Raw genomic sequence first — 25,365 nt, forward strand, 5'->3', positions numbered from 1 at the left:
CATATATGTAATTCACTACCTATATATAGTGTATGTAGCACCATTACATCAAGACATTTGATGCATCTTACCAAAGGATGACCCAGAAGTTTAAGGAGTTTCACATTTGGATAAAAACTCTAATAGTACTTTGGAGTGGTAGTTAACAAAGTGGCAAATCCTAAACCATGTTTAATTTATGTCTCCATTTTGTTCTTTCTTTAGCCACGTAGACAGACTACCAAGCCAAACCACCATGATTTTACTTTGATTGTTGTTTATTGCAATGTTCCTCTTAGTTCAGCAATCAGTGCCTTTGTTTTTCTCAACAATCTGTCTAGCAACAGCATTCAATGCAATTCAGGAAGCAATGAAGGCAGCTTTGCTGACCTGTCATCAAAACAAACAAGTGGAAACCAAGCAATAGCTTAATTAAATACCTGCACCTAGAAGCCAGTCTGCTAAAAAGTTTGTCAAGGCCCCTAAAACTTTTCAGAGCTGGTAAGAAGCCTGAGAGAAGTTTTGAGTTAGTCTAGTGCTTTCAATGCAAGGTGTACAAAAGTTTGAAACAAGGAAAAATTGCTGCTTCTAACTGAGTCTGCTAATAGTTGACAATAAAGATAAAATTCAATCTAGATCACAAATGTCTGCATAGTCACAAGTTTTCTGAAATGAAGAACAAATACACACAAATTCAATCAAACAAAGGGCAAACTCCCCAAACACTTAACCCTCTAAATTTAATCTAGTATTATAGCTATATTCTCTTGCTCAAGCTGTATAGTATCTTATTCTGCTCTTGGCTGTAGAGAATAAAATAGGAGATTTTCTGGAGTAAGATATTACTCTGTCTGAATAAGAATGTCAGAATATGGTCCTTAATATATGTCCAGAGCAAATACAATATAATCTGTATTGCCCTTCTTTGCAGAAGGCTATAGCAGACATCCCTGATCTGGTGCACATGTATTTTTTGGCAGCTGTCATAGTGAGAATTTTATGAGCGATGAGTGCTAGTGCCTGCAGTTTTCAAGTGTTTTATGGGCACCAAAACATTTCTCTTTTTCTCCCTCAAGGTAATCCTACTCATTAAGGTTTCTTCAGGGATAATTAAGGTTTCTCTGGCCAGTAATAAAATTCAGAAATTCTACATTGGACATTCAGGACAAGGATGAATTTAATACTTCACTAAGACTGCTTTACCAGAATTGTCAGTGGGAATTCTGGAAGTAGGTTAGAAAATATTAATGAACCATGAAAACAGCAGCTTTTAAGCAATTGGCACCATCAGTGAAAAGCATTTGACAACTGCAGGTTAAATAGAGAGACAATTTTGGAGAGAGAAGATTGGCACATACTTGTTTTCTAGTGCAGCGTGTAAAGCTAAAGCGTGCGTTGCAGATTTGTATCTGTTGACATATTTCCTTTTTGTCCCATCACCAGATTTGCATCAAATTAAACTGATCAACCTATAACATTTAATACCTGGTTTCCAATCCTATTAGTTATATTGTTTCAAATTAATATTCAGTGGGCCAGATCCTCAGCTGACACAAATCCACACAAGTCTATTGAGCAATGCCAATGAACCAGCATGGGCACTGGAGAAGGGGAAAAGAATGAGTTCCAAAACTTCCTGATCTGGGGCAACTGTTAGAAGACGGAAGCTTCACACACTGCTTGAGTATTTTTCTGCCCTTGTGCACACCTGTAGTGGTGTGGCCCACCAATACTACAGGATCCAGCATTCAATCCCTTTTCAAAAAGGAGAATCATAAGACAGAACCTCTAGACTCCACAGGTTCCATCTCTTTATATAACTAGTTGAGTCTCATTTTGTAACACCCAGTGGCAGATTCAGAAATGGGGCATAAGTGGTGTCCTCTCACTTTGCCTGTTCCATGTATGCATAGTGAGCCCTGAGCATATTGCTTGGTCAGCACAGGCTCCAGATGGTGCTCTGCATGAACAGTGAGATCTGAACTCACCAGCTGCTTGGAGCGGGGTATGGCTAGAGCCCCTGCTTTCGTGTGGCTCCAGAGCCTGCTGCTGTTCAACCTTCCTCTCCCCATCTCTCTGGCTCTGGCCAGACCTTGTGCCAAGAGCTCAGGTGCAGCACAGTCAAAGTGGGGGTGCAACTGCTCTGTCACACTCCTTCTAGATCCACCTCTAGTATACTCAATGACTCTCCTGTGTGTGAAAAAAAATATCTATGCTTTCAAACCCAGTCTAGTAACTGGAAATCATTTCAAATTATTTAAATGATTTGTGTTTGTAGTTTTGCCTGCTTAGATGGCTCCCTACCTGAGGGCATTGGACATACAATTCTCATAATAAAATTATAATTGGAGGGCAATACAATCCTAGCAATTTAACCGCACTTTCCTCTGAAATACTGGAAGCTCAGTTAAATCCAACCTACCAAAATGAATTAAAAAAACCCAAAAAAACAGAATAGCATGCAAAACAGATTCCTAAAGATACTAACATTTTTATAATATGGTTTTTAGGATAGACACAATATTAGTTCCTTCCCTATTCTGCATGGGAATGATAGAACAAGCTGTTTTATTCCATTATATTTAACTGATCTTTAATTATACATCATACTCCAGATCCATCTTGCTTTGAACTAATTTCACTTACGTGTTCATTCTTTATTCTCCAACTTGGTAAATGATAGTTTTTAAAACTCTCAGTTAATAGTAATGGGGAAGCTTCAAAGGAATGGCTAAACCAGTTTGGCTAAAATAGAGTTGGCTAAAAAGGGCACTTTACTGTTCTCAGTTGCATACTTGGAACACCTACTGCAGATTCTCAGTTTCAAATACCAGCAGACCTGATTCAGCCCTTTATCTTTCTGAGGGAGATAAATTGAGTACCATGAAGTTTGCTGTGTCTGTGTCTTTTAGATAAGACCTTAAAAACTAAAGTCCTATCTGCTCTGGTTGGACATTAAAGAGACTATATCTTTATGTGAGATTTGAGGGTTGCTCTGGTACCTTTAGCCAAATTTTTTTCCAACCTCCCACCAGGATGCAGCATATTTTGCCTTCACCCCAGATGTGGGTATATACAGTTTTCTCTGCCAGGGTCGTGCTTACTGCTGGGCAGAATCCCACTGATGTCAAAGTGTGCAATATTTGATGTCTGTCCTGGAGTAAACATTTCTCATGTAGTGCTGTTTTAAAGAATTAAACTCTAAAACCATAAAACACTTTGACATAAAAGGCTTTACATAAAAAAAAAAATAAAAAAAAATCAGTACTACAGTTAGAACAGATCTAGATTTATGCACATCCCAATACAGCTTTGAAATTTTAGTGTTCAGTAAACTTTTCACTATCTGTTGCCAACTCTGACATAACCACAACCACCAATAACCTTAATTTGTCCCTTTTCTTCAGTCCTTCCTGCACTGCTTTGAGAACAGAAGTTGCATACTGAAATTCTGAGAGAAGATTTCTTTTTCTAAGTGTTTTGGATTTATTCAGAACTAGGAACCAATGGAAATCTCCAAAGACCACCCATAATTTTAAATTATTCATTTCAAATTTGACATAGGATCCAGATATGTTTGAAATGGTTATAATTTTCTGAAACAGTTAGAAAAATCTGTTAGAACCTTTTGCAGCCTATGGATTTGATAAGAGATTGGCCAGGTCAGTACATTAACATGTATGCAATCAAAAGGATAGACAGTCTGTTTTATTTATAACTAACCCCCCCCCCCCCCCCCCCCCCGCCGCCCTAAAAATAACTAAAGCTGACCAATAAACCAAGGACTTTTTGTAACCACATTCACATGTTTGGAGCATGGATTGTAAAGTGAATTATTCCAGTAATAATATAATTTAGTCAGTAGATGGTGCTGCTTCTTTCTAGCCCTCTCCACTGATATAAAAGCCCTTAGTGTATCACTCAATATATATATACTTTTGTGTTTACCTAGCTTTATAGGAAAACTGTTTCTAGCCAAACAAGCAGCAACACCAAAGGAAAGAATCTTCTTCTCTGCTTTGTATATTTTTGGGCGCTAATATCATTGTCTATTTCACAGAAGCTAGAAAACAAAACAAAACAAAAAACCCAAATCATTGACTCCTCTGTCAGTACAGGAGCCAATCCCTTGGTAAAGGACACAAAGGGTACTATCTGATTTTTATAAATCATTCCTAGCCAAGAGGTACTATTCAGCAACCTCTGGTGTTATATATTCTAGTCAGGTGTCAACTGCCATCAAGCACTTCATTCAGAATATTCTCTCACTTTAACCACTCAAACAAAAGTTTTATGAGCTTAGAGTCTTTGCCCTTCTATCATGTATATTTGGATATTCTTGTGAAGCTACCCTGGGAGAGCCAAGAGAGTGGAGATTTCCATTCTTTTTACTCCTCAACATCTCTTTCATCACTAGTAATTGCAATGACCCAATTTGCTTGCAGAGACAAGGACAGGCAAGTGATTCTTCCAGGTAACTGCATAGCTTGCAGCCACACCACCTAGTGCTAATGATTTTATCAACTTTTATAATCCAAAGAATAGAGATCTGCAAGGAAGTGTCTTTAATGCTCAGTGGAAGTTTCACTCTTCCCCTTGCACCAGACCATATTCAATCCATGAATGGTAAAATCAGGGGCCCTGACCAGTTGTGATCACAAAAAAGTTAACAGAACATTTTATAATAAACAGGAGGAGGCCAGCAGTATTCTGGACAAGACTAACTTGGGTAGTTCCTTTGTGTCTATTTATAGTCCCCCTTTGCACTTTCAGAAACAGACAATGCACCTTCTACAGTCTTACTCCCAATAGGAGAATATCATCTGTGAAGGAATTGGTGGGATCCTCCCTAAACAGATGGATTTCACAGTGATATACCTACACAATATGGAACAGAATAAGGTATTTAAGTGAATCTGAGTTTAGTGTCTGGCTTCTAATGGCTTTTAATGCAAGGTAGGCATCCAACTTGCTAAGATGTTTTTAGAATCATAAAGCTGGAAGAGACCTCAAGATTTACCTGGTCCACCCCTCTAAACAAATGCAGGTATGACTCCCCTAGCCATACCTATCCAATGTTTATCCAGTCTTCTCTTGAAAACCCGCAGTGAAAGAGATTCCACCATTTCCCTGGGCAGTCTATTCCACTGCCTCACTGTTTTAAGAGTAAGGAAGATTTTCATGAGATATAATTTAGATCTGTTTTGCCCCAATGTAAAACCACTGCTTCAGGTCCTGTCCTTTGGACAGTTGTTCTTTCTCCTCTTTATGGCAGCCTTCCAAATACTTTCCTTCTTTTCCAAGCTAAACACACTAAGTTCTCTCAGACATTCCTCATATGGCCTGTCTTCCAACTCCTCTATCATTTTTGTCATTAATCTCTGGACCTTCTCCAGTTTCTCTATATCCCTCTTAAAACATGGACCTCAGAAATGCACATAATACCCTAGAGTCTAGGGTCTAAATGAAACCTAATCGGTACTGAGCAGAGTGCTATTATCACTCCTGTCTTACACTTAATACTCTTGTTAGGCAAACCAAAATGATATGAGTTTGGGGGTTTTTTTTGCAACTGCCTCACATTGCTGACTCAAGTTGAGTATGTGATCCTCCAAAACCCCCAGATCCTTTTCAGTAAGGCTACTGCTGGTCAGTTCTCTCTCTTTCTGTATTTCTGCATTTGGTCATTCTTCCCTAGTACGTAGCACCCCACCTTTGCCTGCACTGAACTTCATTCTGTTATCTCTAGCACAGCTCTCCAAACTATCAAGGTTTTTTGAATTCTACTCCTGTCCTCCAAAATGTTTGCAATCTTTTCCAATTTTATAACATAGAGAACTTTCTGATCAAGTTTGTATTCAAGAATTTAAATAATTAAAAAGCATGTTAAACAATACTGGACATAAGGACAGACTTCTGTGGAACTCCACTTGAAAACCTCTTGCCAGTCAGACATTGATCAATTTATAATTACTGGGCATGGCTGCATAAGATGCTGACTGTGCAGTAGCCAAAATATACTGTGCAGTAGTGCATCACAGCACTGACAGTGATAATACGTTATTGTGCAGTAGCATCACTTAAAAGATGTTTGTCATGTTACTGTGCAGTAACTCCGGTTACTGAGCATCTATTCAGTGCTTGCTTATACAAGTATTATATAAATACAGTAGCATCTTGCGTATATTCCCACCCTTTGCTTATAGTTATCGTGCCAGTTATGTAGACACTTCATAGCAATTTTATTTAGCTCAAATTTGCCCATTTTACTTGCAAGCTTGTCATCTGGGACTTGATAAAAAGCCTACTAGGAAGAGAAAAAATGCTACATCCACCACATTATTTTCAACCACCCACCTAGTTACTTTGTCAAAGAATGTGATCAAGTGGGTGCTTAGCTACATTTTCAGGCACTAAATAGCTGAGGGCCATGTCGTACATGACACTTAGGATGTGTAAATTGCACTTATAATGTGAGCAACTGTGTTTTCAAGCAGTAAAATGCATCTTAGCAAAGTTACAACTTTTCATTCAAGGAGTATCTCCAGATCATTTTAAGTTACACATGTTCAGCTACAATAGGACTGCTCCATTGAGATAAGAGCAATCTGTGGTCCTCACCTAGCCATGACAGCCAGAGACCCCTCTGCTGTACCAAGCCTCCAGGTGGGATGAAGAAAGCCACACATCAGAAGGGAAGATACTGGATCTTTCACATTTGTTTCCTCCAGGATCAAACTGAATGCCAAGCCCCCACAGCTCTGGAAGTTCCCATGGCTAGGACTGACAATCAACAAGTTGTGCAGATTAGAGATAATAAATGTTACCATGTAACTACTCAGAATACATTTCACTTTTGGCCATGTACAGATATTCAGTTTCTTCTGGGAGAGTTTCCCCTCTTCCGATAGAAACCATGAGTGTACAGACATTCTCATGAGGTTCAACAAGGACAAGTGCAAAGTCCTGCACTTAGAACAGAAGAACATACACCAATACAGGCATGGGACCAACTGGCTAAGCAGCAGCTTTCCAGAAAAGGGCCTGGGGGTTACAATGGACATATACAGATATTCAGTTATATCTGGATATAAGTTATAAGCTGGATATAAGTCAACAGTGAGCCATTGTTGTCAAGAAGGCTAACAGCATACTGGGCTGTATTAGTAGAAGCATTGCCAGCAGATCGAAGGAAGTAATTATACCCCTCTATTCATCACCGGTGAGGCGATATCTGGAGAACTGTTTCCAGTTTTGGGCCCCCCACTATAGAAAGGATTTGGACGAGTTGGAGAGAGTCCAGTGAAGAGGAACAAAAATTGTTAGAAGGCTGGGGCACATGACTTATGAGGAGAGACTGAGGGAACTGGACTTATTTAATCTGCAGAAGAAAAGACTGAGCAGGGATTTGATAGCAACTTTCAACTACCTGATGGGTGGTTCTAAGACTGTTCTCAGTGCTGGCAGATGACAGAACATGAAGCAGTGGTCTCAAGTTGCAGCAAAGGAAGTTTAGGTTGGATATTAGGGAAAACTTTCTCACTAGGAGGGCGGTGAAGCACTGGAACAGGTTACCCAGAGAGGTGGTAGAATCTCCATCCTTGGAGGATTTTAAGGCCCGGCTTGACAAAGCCCTCACTGGAATGATCTAGTTGGGGATGGTCCTGCTTTGAGCAGGGGCGTAGACTAGATTACCTCCTCAGGTCCCTTCCAACCCTGATTTTCTATGATTCTATGATTCAGGATTTTTCTTCCAGACCAAAAGTGGCCACTTCAGAAAAAAATAACCTGGGAACTACCACAGTTAACTGGCTTCTGGGAGAGGTTCTCCTGAGAGTGTGAACTTCTGTAGACATACCTTCAGCACAGTCCTCCAGCATCCTAACGTGCTTTGCTCCCAGAATGTCACTTGGGCTGGACTCTATTGCTCCAGCCAGGCAATGAGCCCCTTCACAATCCCCTCATTGAGCTGCACAGGGAGATACAGCCCAAAAGGTAGTCTGGGTCAGCCAATCAGGGCTGCCATGTGGACTGCTGTCATCTTCCACCAAGAAGACTGGTGAACTTGCAGAGCAGGCTGAGATGTGTGCACAGGGCCCACTGGCTATGCAGTAGCTAGACAGTCAAATTTCAGTTTAGGCATCTCCAGGTAAGCTTTTCTATCAGGAAAACAAACCCGGGTGAATTCTCCCAGATCATTTGAACATGTGTACACAGCCTTCAATACCACACATATTTAACATGTACTAAGGTCATATGTCCCTTGCCTAGCTTGCAGAAGTACTGAAATGCTTACAGTACTAGAAGACTTATCAATCAACAAGTTATGCACCCTGTTATTGAAAGCCCAGTCCCCACTGATGTAATTTGCAAACTTCTTTTGCTGTAAGACATCTGATAGAATATTTAAATGGAACACAACATTTTGATGTGAAAGCCTTGAAGGATTTAGCAAAAATGATGTCTCCACATGTATATAGGACCTGAAGTCATACAGAAAAAAACCCAAAAGAAGGATGTCAGAGTGTTTCATTTTGTTTTCTTTAGTGATACGTGAGCTTCAACAATCTGAAGGTTCTGGTCCTCAGGGAGACCCACATTTCAGATGATTATACATGCTTTTATTTTCTACAAAACTTGCTTGGGATCTTGATGAGAATAAGCTACATCTCAATGGCCTCCTGAGTGAAACCAAGTACAGTGCCAAGGAATAAGCTGCACTCACTCAAACCAATTCCTCATGTGCCTGGAGTTGCAAATTTGCCTAGTGAACAGCTCAGCACAGCCACCAGAACATACTATGGCACCACATTTAGGCTCTCTGTATTGGAGTATGCACTGGGCTGTCTACTAGGGCTGTGCGAAATGGGCCCTATTCAATTCAGATTAGGGCTGAATCAGAGACAGTGATTTGATTCATTGATTCAGATCACTGCCCTGATTCGAAATGGCTGAATCCAAATCTGAAGATTCGATTCTGATTCAGAGAATCAGCAATTCAGCCAGAGACACAGCTTTAAATGTTTTTTCTACGTACCTCAAGGTACCAGGTGTAGCTCATGAATGCTGCAATGCTGGGGCAGATGGAGCATCCTACAGGAGCACTGGGGGGGGGGGGGGGGGCATGTGGTTGGTGTCAAACCCATAAGTGAACCAGAAGTACTTCTGATCCACTTCTGGGTCCACTGGCAAGTGTGTAGCTTCCTGCCTCCTGGCACCCTTCCCCCAGCTCAGCGATTGGCCACAAGGGGACCCCAGGTGCCCCCCTGACCCAGGAGTCACCAGTCACCAAGCTGGGAGGTGCAGGGGGGGGGGTCCCCTGCACGTTCTCCAAACACAGGATGTCCATGAAAAGATGAGGCATATTTCCCAGTGGTGGGCCAACCCTCCTTTACAGGGCTATGAAGACATATGACTCAGGCTATGACTTCTAAAATTTGTAGTCTTTCTGATTAGAAATATTTCAAGAATAGCACCTCATATTATTTTGGTTTAATTCTTATTTTATCAAACCTCCTCACCCATGCAATTTACTCAGTGTCATACAAGTGTGTCTTTTAAGATACAGTATTGAAACATGCTATGTTGTAGAACTTGAAAGTTTGTCTTTAAATGAGTCCATAAAAATCTGCTCACAGATTCCTACTACCATGAGTCTAACAGTGAAAAAACTTAAATAATATTTTATTTACTTATCCAAAAAAAGAACCAAAAATCCTCTAAGGAGTAAAATAGAATTTTGCAAGGTAACACTAAGCTACATTAAAAGTCTGAGCATAAAACTCTGGTGTATAAATTTAAAGTGCTAAGAGATTATTCTGATGACCAGAATTTAGAGCATGCAAACACATAATTGCCATAATGAAAATGTGATCTTTAAATCACAGCAAACCAATAAAGAAGCAAAATTATCTTCTCCAAAGAAAATTGTTATGGTTTTTGGAGGGGAAATATTCATAAAATAGTATGTGACTAGAACTAAAAAAGGCTCACTACATGACTAAGAATGTTGGCATCTCCTACCATTTGACTGAACAATGCATTTGAAAGGTTATTTTCCAGGGAAGATAATACATTTTCTCATCCATGGTTTTGTGAGAGCTGAGAAACAATCTCTTTTTGTAAAAAGAGAAATTATTTTGTGAGGGTTCAAGTACTTATTGAACAGGAAAAGGAGCAAGGGTTCTGAGTTCTTCTTTTGCAGAACACAGGTGGTGATAGATTGAAAAGAATTCTTGGAAAAGATAATGCTCTGCTTTTGACAGCATTTTAAAAAATTCTTTCTTGTTAAGTTTATATTTGAAGCAGTTCCACAAAATGCTCATATGCATTATTGTTACCATAATTTTCCAAAGAGACCACAATTCTCAAAGTGATTACTTTACTGCCATAGCAACGTGCAATCAATCCCCCACCTTTCATCATTATGTACACAGTAGTTCTACTAATAGTTCATTGTTCTGCTCAAATATTGGCACAGACCTATAGGAAATGCCAGCAGTGACACAGACTAAATACCCATGGGCAAAAGGTTGATATTTTTAACCAAAATATACTTGAGAGAAATATAACTTTGTGTTTTAAACCAAACCAAAACCTATTAAAACATACTAAGCATACAATCCATAATCCCTCTTCTTACATGACTGTTCTATTATATGGCACAAGCTAAAAGAGCTCAAATTTATGCCTGCCAATTTGAGTTTAGAAAAGATTTGAAGAAGCATTAAATTTTACCCTTCCTGTGCCTACTTGTGCTTTATTTACCTGCCTGTTAACACAGCAGGGGGTGTTCAAATGTCATTTCAAGAACTGCCCAAAACAGTGCAGTGAACCACAGGTATGCAATGAAACGTTTTGAAGTGTGCACTGAATTTTTTAGGAATTGACAAACTGAATGTTAAACAAACAGGCACACACAGGAAGCTGAGTGTTGGTGTCCAGAACTAATGTTTCAGTAGGAGTGTAACCATGTAGCAAGCTACATACCTTTTACATGGACTTTTAAAGGGTGTGTCTACACAAGACACATTAATGTGCCTTAGCTTAGTTTACTGTGCAGTAAGGGTGCACATATACACATGCACATCTTTACTGCACAGTAAAAATGACTAATCACAACTAAATTTGGTAACTGCAAATGCAAGTATGAAATTCCACCATCCCAGATGGCCACAGCATGAGGCCACTACCCACTGGGGTCACTGTAGCCCCTGGGCCTGCAGGGGAATAGCCTGAAGCTGGGATGCTGGGAACCTGCTCCCAGGTTTTGCCCCACTTAAGCCTCCCCACCCCACAGCCCCCTACTCTGGGACAGAAAAACAGAGATGTTGTAAATAGTTTTGACATTGTAAAGCAGATTTTTTATTGTTGGTAGGTGAGAAGGGTGGTGGAGGGGCTCTGTTTGTTGGGGAGGGAAGGGACTCTGTGTTGAGAGGGTAGGAGGGAGGGATGGGGGTGGGTGATGTTAGGGAATAAATGTTTTTGTTTCAAACATGTGCCTGGCCTGAGAGTGGTCCCGGGGGTGGGCAGGGGGTAGCAGGGTGTGGACAGTGGGGCAGGAGAGCCAGAGCAGGGACTGTAGTAGAAGCAGGTCAGCCGGGGCCTCCCACACCCAGTTCCCTGACCCCCACTGGTGGATGAGTTGCCCTCCTAGAGCATGGGCAGAGGGGGCCTGCTAGAGCCAGCAAGACCAGCACCATGGCCAGCAGGAGCATGGGGCACTGCCTGTCACTGCCAGGGGCAGGGCTGGAGTAGTGGGGTGCTGGGCCTCACTGGCAGGGGCAAGAGCAGGAGCAGGAGCAGCCATGGCATGGGGAGACAGGGTGGGCAATGAGGGAGCTTCCACATGCTTCTCGTGCTCTGGGCTTATGGTTCCTGGACAGGGAAGGGGCTGGCCAGGGATCAGAGGGAGGGGCTATATTTCCAAGTTGGCTGCCAAATGCTGGCAGCTAGGGCCAGACCCTGGAGCTCCCCCTGGTGGCCACAGGGGCACATGGCAGGGCTGCAAGGACTTGGCACTAAATAGTCCCTGCACATGTAAATACCTGCCAAAATTGTTTATTGCACATTAGCTTAACGCACAGTAAATTTAGTCATGATTAACTGCATATGTAGACATACCCAAAATGTAGGAAAATGGGATTGGAAGACACCACATGGGCCATTAGGCCCATATCCCTGCAGTTACAGGCAAGCACATAAGAGATGTGTAGACCCTTCTGGAGACCACTCTGATCCCTCCTACACCCTACAGCAACAAAGCACTCCCTAAAGCCTCAGGATAAAGTATGTATTTATAGTTCATCCCCCCTTTGTGCCACTCCACTACCACCACCTTCTTCCCACAAAAACCTAGTATGCCACAAGAAGAAAGGAGAGACAAGGTTGCCACCAACTTTTCCTCTGTAAAAAGAGCCTTAAAATAAGTTTGGAAAAACCACAAGTGCCTGGAAGAGTTAAGATTTCTTGGCTGCAACTTCACATGATCTTCATTGAAGGTTCTTTTTGCAGAATGTGATGTTGCAGAGGATTCCTGCCTTTCTCCCTGGTGGCAAAAAAGTCAATGCAATCATGGGCCAATTTGTAGTGCCTGCATGTTACAGAGCAAGGGTGTGATAGACCCTCACTCTACAACTCTTCTGAATCTGCCAAATACCTTAGTACCAGGAATGAGTTAGCAAACCGCAGGGAAAAAATAGAGACCAAAACTGAATACTTAAAGAAGGTGGGAGGATTGGTTTAGGGAAAAGCTAAAAGAACTAAATGTTTGTCACAGGCATAAGGGAACTACATGGGATAGAATATGTAATGTTTTCTAGGATGCATGCAGCCAGATGAAACTACAATGGCTGAACAAATTAAGTTATAATTAGGAACAATGTAATATATACATTGAAAAAATCCTAGTAGCAAATTATATTTTACTATGATGTGGTCCTTTCTAAGGAGAACAGTGGTGTCTCCATCATTAGAAAGTTTTAAACGGATATTAGTTAAAGTACAGGATGATAATAATGAGGAGGAGGATACTGTTGATAAAATGTTTGTGTGTCTTAGGTACCCAGGATGTTCTCATTTGCTGGTCTCAAAGTGCTTTACAAAAGGTGGATATGCTTTTCTATTCCAGCTTCTATACCAAAGGGAGGAACCCCCCATTGACAGGAGATTGAACTAGTGACCCCAATATGTATTTTCCACCTATGATTTAAGGATTCTGTTCTGTTGCCTATACAATTTAGATTTCTGGTTGTTAAAAGTGACTAACTAAAGGAATGGTGTGATCTTTCTAATACAGTCTTCCTGAGCAGTAAGGAAACCAGTGGACTTTGCAGTAGTGCAAAATGGTAGGTGACCTTTGATTGTTCCACCTACTCCTCCTCCCTTTTCCATTTATCTCCAGCTTTTTCTGTTCTCTGAATGTTTAAAGCACAGTGTGAAATGCAAAAGTGAAAAATGTCACCATTAGAATCTGAATGTGTAAGTCCATAAATTGGATTAAACTTCCATAAAGCTTAATGAAAAGCAGTGTTCACAGAGAGAAAATACATTATTGTTCTGATTTTCATTATGTAGTTCAGCAATGCAAATAATTAAAGAATCTGAAAGAAGGGGGAAGCAATTGCAGTTCTTAAATATAAGTTTCTATTACAGTTTGGAAGCAGGAACATGGGATGCACAGAATCACACAGTTCAAATCCCAAAGTCATGAGGATGCAAATAAACTAGTAGGGTCATGATTCCAACCTCTGTATGAGGAAAAAGATATTGAGTGTAGGTTGAAGGAGATCAAATAGGCAATAGTAATAAGATGTGACTTCAGCTTCCAGCATATGAGCTGTATAAATATAATAGCAGGGCAATGTTTCAAAAATATTTCACCTTCACTTCTGGAGAGGCTCATTGTAGAGTGCACAGAAGGGAATGAGGCTACTCGCAGCATAATCTTACAAAGGAATCTGTTGAATCACAATAGTGACTACAGTATAAATATTTTCAGCATCCTCAGAGGACAGATTAGCACTGTGATTGATACAAACAATGAGGATGTTGATCAAAAAGACCCTAAAGAAAATATAAGGAATTTAAAATACTTTCACTCAAGACAGACTATTTAAGCATTTTGTAACTGAGCCACACAAGATAGGCACTCCTTTAAACAAACAGAGAAATAAACATGAGGGAAGAAACAGTATGAGTATATTTCATGGCAACCTAACCAGAAAATAAAAGTTTGGTTTCATGAACCTTTTTGAAGTTTCACAAATTGCTTTCATCTTGCACTGGATCCAATTTAGATGTTTTGAAATTTCAGAGTGAGACTGATTAGTGACTAGGGCTGTGTGTAGATGAAATGAGAGGTGTGTGCACAACACTTTAAAGTAGGCTAAATGCTTTTGCACCGTTTTAATGGTGTCAGTGTTTGCACGCCTCAGCAGCATATTGTGCATTAATTTCAGCCACTGTAGGAAATTCGGTGCCACTTTAAATGACTTGAGGCACAGCAAACCAAAACTCCTTCAAGGAGTTTTGGTTTGCTGTGCCAAGAGACGCGGAGTGAAGCACCAGGCTACGTGTAGCTCCATGGCTCTGCAGGAAGCCCTACAGGCAGCCTGGCAGCAGCCTGGGAAAGCAGGCTTCATCCAAGAAAAGTGGTGAGCCTGATCTCCCCCCTCAGCCCCTGGATTTTGCCTGCCTGCCTGCCAGAGCTGTGCAGGGGCCTGGTGCCTCCCAGGACCACCCAAGCCGAGTGCCTCCTGAGGAGGGGAAGGGGGCCCCACTGCTGTGGAGGGAAGCACCAGCCCCCCTGGTTGACAGCCCCTGGTCTAATCTATGTACAAAAAAAAATTAATAATAATTTGGGATAATGAAAAATGTCAGAAGTATAGTAAAAGATATTAATAAATTAACTAATACTTCAAATGAAGTATAACTTGACATGTTAATAATTGTTGGCATTTCTTAATTATATGGAAATACAAAATTACTCTGTAGCTTAAGAGAGATAAGTACAATATATTTACACATAATTAGTATACAAACAGAGTAATGGCATACTTATTTGTGTCCTGTAAACAAAGCCATAAACTAGACAGTTTCCATTCTGTATGATTGCAGGAGTAAGTCTGTGCTAGAAAATAATCTTTATGAAATTCTCAGGAAATCAAATTGTCTATCACTGAAAGCTTTACATTTTATAACTATTTCACAGAGAAGGTGGCAAAGTCTAATATGTTGAACTATGCAAAATTAAATTGCCAAAGATGTATATTCCTTTAATTTTCATGTTTGCCCCCATATAAGAGTTTAACATTCTTACCACAAAGCTCCTATGATATGGGTATAATAGGATTTCACACCTTTAATGTGTCAAGATTTGTTTTTATAGAGATTCCATCTAGTTTTGCTCCACACGTGGAATACTGTGTACTACTGTTTTTGACTCCGTTATATTTTTTTAACAGAAAAATCACAGCTTACAAAAGTACAGTTGTAACACTCATCATCTTCCTGACCTCTGCAACATTGTACAAACAATGTCATGTTTGCCTTTGGCAATTGGAAGTGACAATGTGAGCTGGCCTGACAGAATAGAAAGCCCATTTTTTACTAATGCTTATAACTATCATGAGACATACAGTATTACATTTCAAAACAACATATTCTTTCCTTGAAACAAGGCATGGAGTCTGAATTTCTATTCTTCAGGAATTTGTTTCAGAACAAAAAGAAGATATTTACCAGTTCCCAGGTAAGAGAAAATCTGAAAAGTTATTGAAATAATCAAAATATTTCATTTAGAACATTTCAAAGCAAAATAGTTTCTGTGAGCCACACTTTTGAGTCTTGTATAGCTTCTAGGCTCCCCATCATTCCCAGTAAACTGTCAGGGAAACAGGGGTGAAAAATGCTCAGAGCCATAGGTGGGTCAGGAAAATTAGAGTTTGGGAGCAGCTGTCAGGTTTCAGGCAGGGAATCTGGAAGTCCAGAGAACCACAATTTTATTGAACCCTATACATTTCTGTGAAATATTTTGGGTTCCGTGAATCAATATGTTCAGACCAAAGACTTTGGTGCTCACTTTGACCACCAAACTATTTGCCGTCTTGTAATCAGAAGGCACATCTACATGAGACATTTAGCATGGAAGGCTGCTTGTACACACCACAGGGCGTTATTTTGGTTCAAGTCTCCCTAAATTGAAGCAGTGGGTTTTTCAAAACACCACTTCAAATTAACCCCCCATGGCGTGTACACAAGGGTCAGACCTGATTCTTACCTGCCTCTCCAGCAGCGGGGGAGTGGGTGAGGTGGGGAGGGTAAGTTGCCAGTGGGCTTAGTGGTCCCTGAGCTGCAGGGGGAGGGGGCAGTGCTTCCCTCCATGGTGGTGCCTCCCCAGGCAGCACCCACCCACAGGCACCTGACCCAGCCAGTCCCGGGGGGCACTATAGCTGCGGAGGGAAGGACCAGGCTCCCGCACAGCTCAGGTAGGCAGGCAGGCTCCCGGGGGGGGGGGGGGTGGAAATCAGGCTCACTGCTTTTTTTTTCCTTCTGTGTAGCCTGCCTCCACGGACTGCTGCAGGGCTGGCTGCACGGGCTGCCCGCACAGCCCCTGAGCTGCACGGGGCCTGGTGCTTCCCTCCACATCTGTAAGGTAGCAAACTAAAACACCTCAGATGTGTTTTATTTTGCTATATCCCAAAATCATTTAACACACAATACGCTGTCAACAGTTTAAACAGCAATGCCATTAGAGCAGTGCAAAACGGCATTTAAGCCGCTCTAAAGGCCAATTTTGTGGCATGTACACCCCCTCTCCCTCAAGTAGACTAATTAGCTCTGCAGCAAATATGTTATGTCTATACACACGACCTTATTAGGCCAGAGGAAACTCATTAACACTGCAGCAAGGTAGTACTGATAAATACTATTCTGCTGCAGAGTTTTTTTGTGCACAGCAGTGCATGTATAGATGCTGACCCAAATGACTGGGGCATGAGGGTGCTTCAGTGCAGGGCTGCCTGCCAGCTATCTGTGTACTGGAGCACCCTCATGCCCCAACCGGCCCCTCCACAGCACATTGAGTTGAGTCAGAGCAGCTCCCAGCTGGCAGGCTGACCTGCCAGACCCTTGCCAACTGGGGCTACTCTGACTCAGCCCAACTTGCTGTGGTCCCAGGTGCATATTCAAACAGCATATCTCAGAGCAATAAACTGGTGCAATATACACTGGAGTTTATTGCTGAGTGCTAATAGCACATGTAGACAGACCCAGAATCAATCTATATCTCTCTCTCCTACCCACTCCCACCCAAAATTCAAAAGATCTTAGTTTCATCATGACGTCAAATGAGAAAATCTTGGAAACTTCAAAAAGTTTTGTGGGACTGAAAGCCCATGTCCCATACAGCTCTATTGCATAGACTTCAGTACATTGTTTTCAGTACTGGGCCTGAAGGCCTCCAGAATTTGGCTTATGTGACTTGCTTCTCTGAAGCTTCTGACTTCTGGAGACATCTCCCTCTACTTCTATTGTCAAAAATTTATCTCAATACCCTTTTCTCTTAGCTTAGTCCTGTTTGATTATGTTATTATATATTACTATAACTCTTATTATGACACATTATTAAACTTATTGTAAATTATTATCTGTAAGCCTAGATACACAACACTTTTACACTGGTATAAATAAGGAATGGATAGATGATGTTGGCCATACCTCATTGTAATGTACCTGAATCCGGTGTAGAATTACCATGTGAAAATCCACTATTCAGGGTAATTAACAGCTTATGCTGGTATAGCTGCTTGCACAAGGCAACCAGGCTATTACCTGTCACCTGCCCCAGAGTAACAAGGCTCCATAATAATAACTACTGTATGCAGCTAACCCCAGGTAACCATACTTCTATCTTCTTTGGATCTTTAAGTAATTGACACCAAATAGTATTTAACCAATGCAAGTTACAATGATGTAAAGGTATTACCTGTTGTAGCAGAGAACACTTGCCCTGCTACTGGAAAGTGGGGTGCCCCCTTTAAGGGCAGGGTTTTTGTAGCAACCAGAAAAGCAGAACTTAAGGAAGGGCCCTGTGGGTAAGTCAGCTGACAAGTCACCTGACCTGCCAAGCAGGGATTAGGAAGTATAAGAGCCAAGAGCTGGAGAGAGAGAAAGGGGGCAGCCAGCCAGGGAAGAAGCTGTGCCACAAAGAGGATTTTATCAGAGAAACTGATTGGTGGCTGTTTGTCTTGAAGGCTTCAAGTGACTAGAGATATAGCCCGGTACTTTAAAGAGCAGAGCTGAGATGAGGGATGGGCGGCAGTGAAGACTAAGGTTAGTCACACAGCCCAAAGAAATAGGACTTGTGTTATAACTAGGGACCAACTGAAATCATCGTGGAAGTGTGCTGTGTGGCAGCTCCTTTAATCTTGCAGTTTCCCCCTTTTGCCTACCCACCATGCATCACTTGCCACTTGCTCTTGATGGGCAGGGAGGCAAAAACCATGGCTTCAAATATGGCATGGTTTTTGCTTCCTGTTGTTGATTGGCTGAGGGGCCCTGGTGGCCCTCTGCTTACTGGTGATTGGCCAGGAGGCAAAAACCGCACCATATTTAAAACCACAGTTTTCACCTCCCTGCTGGTCAGAAGTGAGCTGTGAGGCCCCTCCACCAATCAACAGCAGAGGGGCATGTGGGTGAAACACTGGGTGCCTAGACACAAGTGACGAGACTGCTCCAATGTGCTGAAATTCCAGTGGGTCAGAGCAGACTTGATTAATTGAGTCTGCTGGAGTGTGGCAATTACTGCATTCCAGCAGCCTCCTGCATCTTGTGTATCAGTGGCCCTGTGCTTAAAAATGGCAGTGGGGGCAACTGAACTAAAGCTCATCAAATGAGTTTTAGTTCAGGCACACCCACTGGCATTTTTAAACATGAGGATGCTAATACACGAGACACAGCGGTGCTTTTATTAGTGCAGGTGTTGGATCCACTCTAATTAAAGCACCACCCCCCATCCCTGAAGCACATGTAAAAGTGCCCACTAAGATTAAAGGAGCCACTGCATAATGCACTTCTGCCGCAATTTCAGTAGGTCCCTAGTTATAGCCAGTTTGCTAACTGGAAGTTTAGGTGGGATTGAGGAGTGTTTTTTTGGAGGTCCCATTAGTGCCTAAGAGGCATGTGACTGCCTTGAGTCCTACCTGGGTCAGGCTCAAAACGCAGACTGGGGATAGAGGGCCCAGCACCCAAGAAGAGTGAAAACAAGGGCCAAGGGCACAATGCCCAAGAAACGTGGAAACAGGGGGCAAGGGCCCAGCAAGAGCTGAAGCAGGCTCAGTGCCTGAGAGGGACCGAGACAGGGTCATGGACCCAAATCCCAAGAGCAAATAAGCCAGAATCTAATAGAGCAAGACTTGGCCTGGAGCCCAGAAGCCAGGTCTGGAATGATGAGCCTTGGCTAAGGGACCATCTACAGCAGTGGGGCAGAAGCTGAGAAGGTCAAGGCCCCAACAAGAGAGTAAAGGCCTGAAGTGGCCTCATGGCTTTGAGGACAAGTGTCCCACTGGATGTGATGTTGCATACCACTTGCAATGCATGGGTATGACTATGGGGGCAGCTGAAGGTCATGAATGAAGCCCTTAAGGCAGGCCAGGTCAGGAGAATTGACCACGTGAGAAGAGAGCAAGCACTGTAGGCATCAGTCTCTGAAGGCAGCCTCCCTTTCATTAAGTTTCCAACAAGATGTGGCAGGTGGGAAAACAAGGCAAGGTCTTAAGAGATGGGGCTGAGAGAGAGAGCCTAGCAGGGATGAGGCAGCCGGGGGGGGGGAGGGTCACAGTAGTTCTCAGGCACCTAACCTGTTATACCTGTCCATGCCCTGTAGCTGAATGTTTATGTAACAGTATTAAATTCACTTTAAGTGTTTCGGGAGGAATACAATTTGTATGGGAGACACTATTGAAACATGTACTTAAGCCTCAAGCCAGGAAAGCATTTAAGTATGTGTGTAAGATTAAGCAGGTAAATAGTTTCAACAGGACTATTCATATGCCTTAATTTATGTAACCATTTAAAGACTTTGTTAGACTCAGGAGTTGATCCTCATCTATATTTAATCAATAAGATGGCCATGTTGAAGTTATTTTTACACTCTTTTCGCAACAGTATTGGGTACCCTTTGCCTTCAAGTTTATAACCTGCCCTATTGTTTTAGGGGTGGTGTTTCATGAAGTAACACCATTGTTATGAAAACGTATGTATCCCCTGGAGCTATAAAGCTGGATTTTTTCTGGGATATACATGATCTGTCACAAGGAATGAATGGATTGTTCTGTTTCCTGTCCAGTCTTAATTGCAAAATCATTGAATTTTCTATATCAGTGCTGAACATATACATTGTCTAACCTAAATTCAGAGCTAAAAATGACAACGTTTTATATTATGTATTTGATATGAATAAAGTTGTTATCTTACATGGTAGGTATGGAAAATTTTTACCACAATTTTTTTTAGTTTGAAAACAATATTGCTATTGTTCTATACATGAATAATTACCAGTAATTTCAGTCCCCAATACTTAGTGTGTTGAAGTCAATGGCAAAATCCCCATTTCCGCAATGGGACTGGGATGTGATGTATAAGGAAAACTGGTCTCTTTTTTCCATAAGAAATATGTTACCTGTTAACTGACAGTAAAACTGTCTGGATAGTAACAAGTCTACTTTCTGTATTAATTTATTGCATGCAAAATTTAACTTACCATGTGTTTATAATACTTTTTGCCCACAGTAACGTTCCTGGGAAGGGACTACAGCATCCGGGACTAACTTTTTACAAATGGAAAGAGAATTGTTTTAATTTGGTAATAGAATATAACAACATAAAGAGTTGTGTTCTTTTCATGCTGAAGAAGGAATGGTATAAGAGAGCAAGGAAAACAGTATTAGCCTTTAAAAAAGGGCAGATAATTGCAGGTAAATAATTGTCAGTCTTACGTTCATGTCACTGGGTAAAGATGCAGTATAAACAAGGGACCACTGCGGTGTAATGAAGTGAATCTGGGTCCTGGTATCAGGTAACCTGTCGCAATGAACAAGTAATGTCACCTTTTTTACTAGAAATAGACAACCAGCTTGGTTCACACTTGAGCGTCTTGTCTTGCAACAGACCTTACAGACCAATGATCCCATTGTCCACATTAAATAAGCCTAGTATGTACATGGCTCTGCTGCACCTATTTTGATGCTAGTCAGGGTTAGTCAGGGCTGTATGAAATTGGTTGTCTGTTTTTAGCCTTTGTGTCTCAGCAACGCAATTTATACAGTAGATGTAATAAAACTTCCCCAGCTTAGTAAAGTGCTTTGAGATTTTTTTTGATGAAAATTGCTATTAATATACAAAGAATAATAGTATTTTATAGGTTACACACACCACATTTCTTATGCCTCTGGTGAAACTCTCCCACTTACATTAGGTTCAAACTACACATTCATACATTGTATCACTACTTTGAACTGAGTATGGGAAAAGATTGACTAGAGCTATAGAGCTAAACAGACTCCATAAACACACACATACACCTTTATATAAAAAAGTTATGAGAAAAATGAGGGGGAAAAAAACACTTTCCCAGGGACAGCTCAATATATACCAAAGAACTCAGGAAGGTGATTCTTTACATGTGGTGGGTATGGGAAGAACTTTGTATGAATGGAATATCTCAGCGGAAACTACAGAATCCCTCTAAATGAGAAAGCATCTGCATGCACATGGTGCTCGCTGATCATTCAATGCATTGGTGCTTGCAAGAGATCTGCTATATTGAGTTCTGTTCCATCTGGCTGGGCATAACCAGAGTTTTACAACACCCTAACTGGACACTAGGAAACTCAGCTCTTAAAGACAAAATTCCCAAGACATTTAGATGCTGAACATGGAGGAAGTTTTATTATTGTATGAAGCAAATCTCAAAATATTAAAAAATGTAGAAAAATGGCAGATTTGGGGCACCTTAACATATCCAGTTTTTTCCAGTCATGCTTACCCTCTCCAGTAAGTTATTTTACATTAGATGGGGTAAAAATAACAACATCCTATAATCAGCATAAATGGTTCTTTTTTTTAGTTGGTATTCTTGAAGACAACTATAGACTCTATCTCCTATAATCAGACTAAGAACATTCTTAGTCTTAGACACAAAAGGCTGTACATAACTTTGATTACATCCCAAAAGGTTGTCTCTGTAGGTCTGCAAGATATTCAAGATGTAGATTTACCATACTCCTGTCACTAGTTCCTATTTTAAGCTGAATGCAATGGAATGCTGGTGATGAATATAATCAGTTTGGCTGGCTAAGGTATAAGGATTTAATTTTCTAGAACTGCCCTGCAAAAACTAATTGCAACTATAGCTCCCATTAGAAAAAATCCATACTACTTTTTTGTTTAATTTTATCTCCAGCTTGTAATAATAATAGCAACTACCTCAATGGAGGGCATTTCCTATGGATTAATGGCTGGCTAAGGTTAATGGCCTGAAGTATAGCCTGTGGTCATCACCTCCTCCCAGACAGTTCTCAATTCCCAGGAAATGCCTCCTGCCTCAACGGCTGTTTTTTAATTAGATCAGTAATTGGAAGTGGGGGCTGCAGTGCCAATCTAGACTTGGATGGGAAGTGGCTGAGAATTAAATATCTAATTTACATCCCCTGTTTTTTACGGGTTGATAGTGCACAAAATTAAAAATACCTTTGCAAATTTAATTTTTAAAATAAAATTGTAGGTAAATGCTTGTAAAATGCCAGTGTTAACAAAACAAACTACTTCAAAGCACTGCATGTGGGCATATGGCCATATTCCTTGCAGGTACCCAGTACACAAATATTAGGGAATGCAGTAACTAATTTCCAGAGGTACCCAATGTAGGGGAATGTGTTCTCATACCATATAACAGTGCTAGGTACTAAATATTGGTTATGAATAACTACCAAGTGCTGGGTTGGATTCTGTTAGTTTATTAAAAATGTACAGCTTCCAGCCATCTACTACCATACTTAACAACAGGGTGTATGTGGAAAGCTTTATTTCCCCTTGTCAGTGGTTTGGATAAACCAAGAAATGTTCCTAGACTAAAACTATTTGAATTTCTATTTTCAATGAATAGTAATTTTTCTGTACATTCATTTCGTGAGAAGAGCTTCTTACATGCTAATCTTTATGCAAGAGAAAGGTCCTAAACTCCTTCAGGCTGAGATCTGGCGCTTTATTGAATTCATACTGATATTATGGACAAGAGAGAGAATTTTTGGCTGATATGGCCACAAAAAAACAGTTTATAGCCATGAAAAAACACAAGAGCATGATTTCAAACAGCTTTAAAATTGGCTGATTGGGTGAAAATCTCACCCCCTCATTGCATGCGGTATCAGATAAAGATGTTTCAAAATGTAACATCTTTTCTAACTTGTGTCTGCGAAGCTCCCAGCCTGTCACTGTTTTCAGAATGGGAGGGAGGAAAGGAAGCAGAGGGAGTTCAGTCTGGGGGGCTTTCAGCCCCCCTGGAGGGTGGGATGCAAGTATTGCACCTCCCCCCCCCCCAAGGTGGGGGACTCCAATTCACCCCAACCTTCAGCACCAGTTAGGGAACCCCAAGAATAAGCTCCCTCCACTGCTTTTCCTCCTGTCCCATTCTGAAAACAGTAGCACTGGCAGAGAGCCTGGCTATTGCTATAAGAACCTGGCTGCAGGCTCCCAGCCACAGCTACACTCCCCTTCTCCTGGAACCAACAGTGAACTTCTGTTTGGTATGGCGTAACAGTGTAACTCAGAATACTTTGCAAAAATCATTCTGAGTTACAGCTGAGACCTGCACTTCTGTCTGCAGCCCCAATATTGGATGATACTTAAAAAGAGCCTTTTAGATTTATTGGGGGATTATGAATTCAACAGCCCTTAGTAAGTAAGCAAGCTGTTGCCATTCCCAAGCAGGTCATATCAATTTATGTGACTGCTTAGTATCAGGCATGAGTGTGTACAAATTTTTACTGTGAGCAAAGATTTTTCTGACACTGAAATCAATCACTGGAAATTACAAACATGGCTTCCTAAATTAGCAACAAGTATCTTCTGAAAGAACGAGCAAGACTGCACATAAACACTTAGGTAAACTATTATGCTGAAAGCATGAACAGACAAATACAAACCATGATCCCTTGTCATCATGGAAGGTACCTAACAGCATGTAGGGGAATGGGTATTAACGACTATATTTCTATGTCATAGGTAAGCAATCTGTTTTGCTGGAGTAGGACCCACAGAAAAGCAGGAAGGGAAGAAATCCTCCAGCCAGGAAACTTATGAAGTCCCCCAGTGTGCATCCTATGTGGGGAAATGATCCAAGAAAAATATCTGCCTACAGTAGTTAGTGGCAGTACTTCTGCATACTTAGTATAGTACTTGGAAACGCACAGAAAGATTACCTTTCAGTAGCATTTTAAACCACTGATATTCACTTGGTGTCAAAATAAATGTTTCCTGAGTGTCAGCACATCTTTCAAACTCCAAGCTATCTTGCAATAAGCCAGTTGAAGTGTACCCTTTATGCAAAAAGAACATCAAATTTGATCTCAGAAAAATGCATTCATGTCCATCAAACCATATGATATGAGAAATTCAGACAACCTTGGTCTAGAAATATCAAATAAGTGACACTGAGACACATTGGCTTTGTGTGCTAAGTTTTCAAACCAGCCTCTGAAACTGCTTTCTCTAACTATTTGACCCCTTCAATCCTCTCCTGCCCAATTATTTACCCCACAGTGTTGTAAAACAGGCCCCCAAGAGAAACTATTTCTTTAATTTTTTTTTAATAGAAGTAATTTATACTATTATCTATTCTTAACTATCTTGCACCAGAGGGACAAATGTTCATGGTGATGGACTGCATACACACTAAATGGTTTGTGTGCAGTTATATTTAGATAGCAATGAAAACTTTAAAAGTTTCTGATCTCCATAGCTTCTGATTTACTAATAAAAGCTTACACAAGTTTCCAGAGGCTATCTATCATCAGAAAAGTTACATCTATACTAATGTGGGAAAGCATTGTTCAGTTTTTTTTCTCTTCTACCCTTCTACAGTGAACCTGAATGTTCTTTCTACCCATCTCTTCCACCCTGCTCTAATCCCTGAAAAACAGTTAATATCTAAGGGGGGTGGGGGGGGGGGAAGTATATCTTTCTCCTCTTCAGTGCTTTTTGTGACTTAGTTTTAAAGCTAAGATGAAAGTATGTTTCAAAAATAGATGTATTAATGTTTTTTCAAGGACTCAGGGTAAAATGGAATTGCACTTAGGCACCTGATAAGTTGAGTAAGATCTGGCCCTA

At 41.1% G+C, this 25,365-nt stretch overlaps 1 long non-coding RNA gene across 1 annotated transcript in view; it reads left to right on the forward strand.

The window, feature by feature from the left end:
- Positions 1-25,164, forward strand: part of LOC132248401 (uncharacterized) — a 36,419-nt gene extending 11,255 nt beyond the window's left edge. Inside the window, exons 2-5 of the long non-coding RNA XR_009459583.1 lie at positions 13,277-13,325; positions 15,660-15,730; positions 20,770-20,954; positions 24,262-25,164. This is a non-coding gene — a long non-coding RNA (uncharacterized LOC132248401). The remainder of the gene's footprint in view (positions 1-13,276; positions 13,326-15,659; positions 15,731-20,769; positions 20,955-24,261) is intronic.
- The last annotated feature ends 201 nt before the right edge of the window (positions 25,165-25,365 follow it).

This window comes from Alligator mississippiensis, chromosome 2 (assembly GCF_030867095.1).
Source record: "Alligator mississippiensis isolate rAllMis1 chromosome 2, rAllMis1, whole genome shotgun sequence".
NCBI lineage: Eukaryota > Metazoa > Chordata > Crocodylia > Alligatoridae > Alligator > Alligator mississippiensis.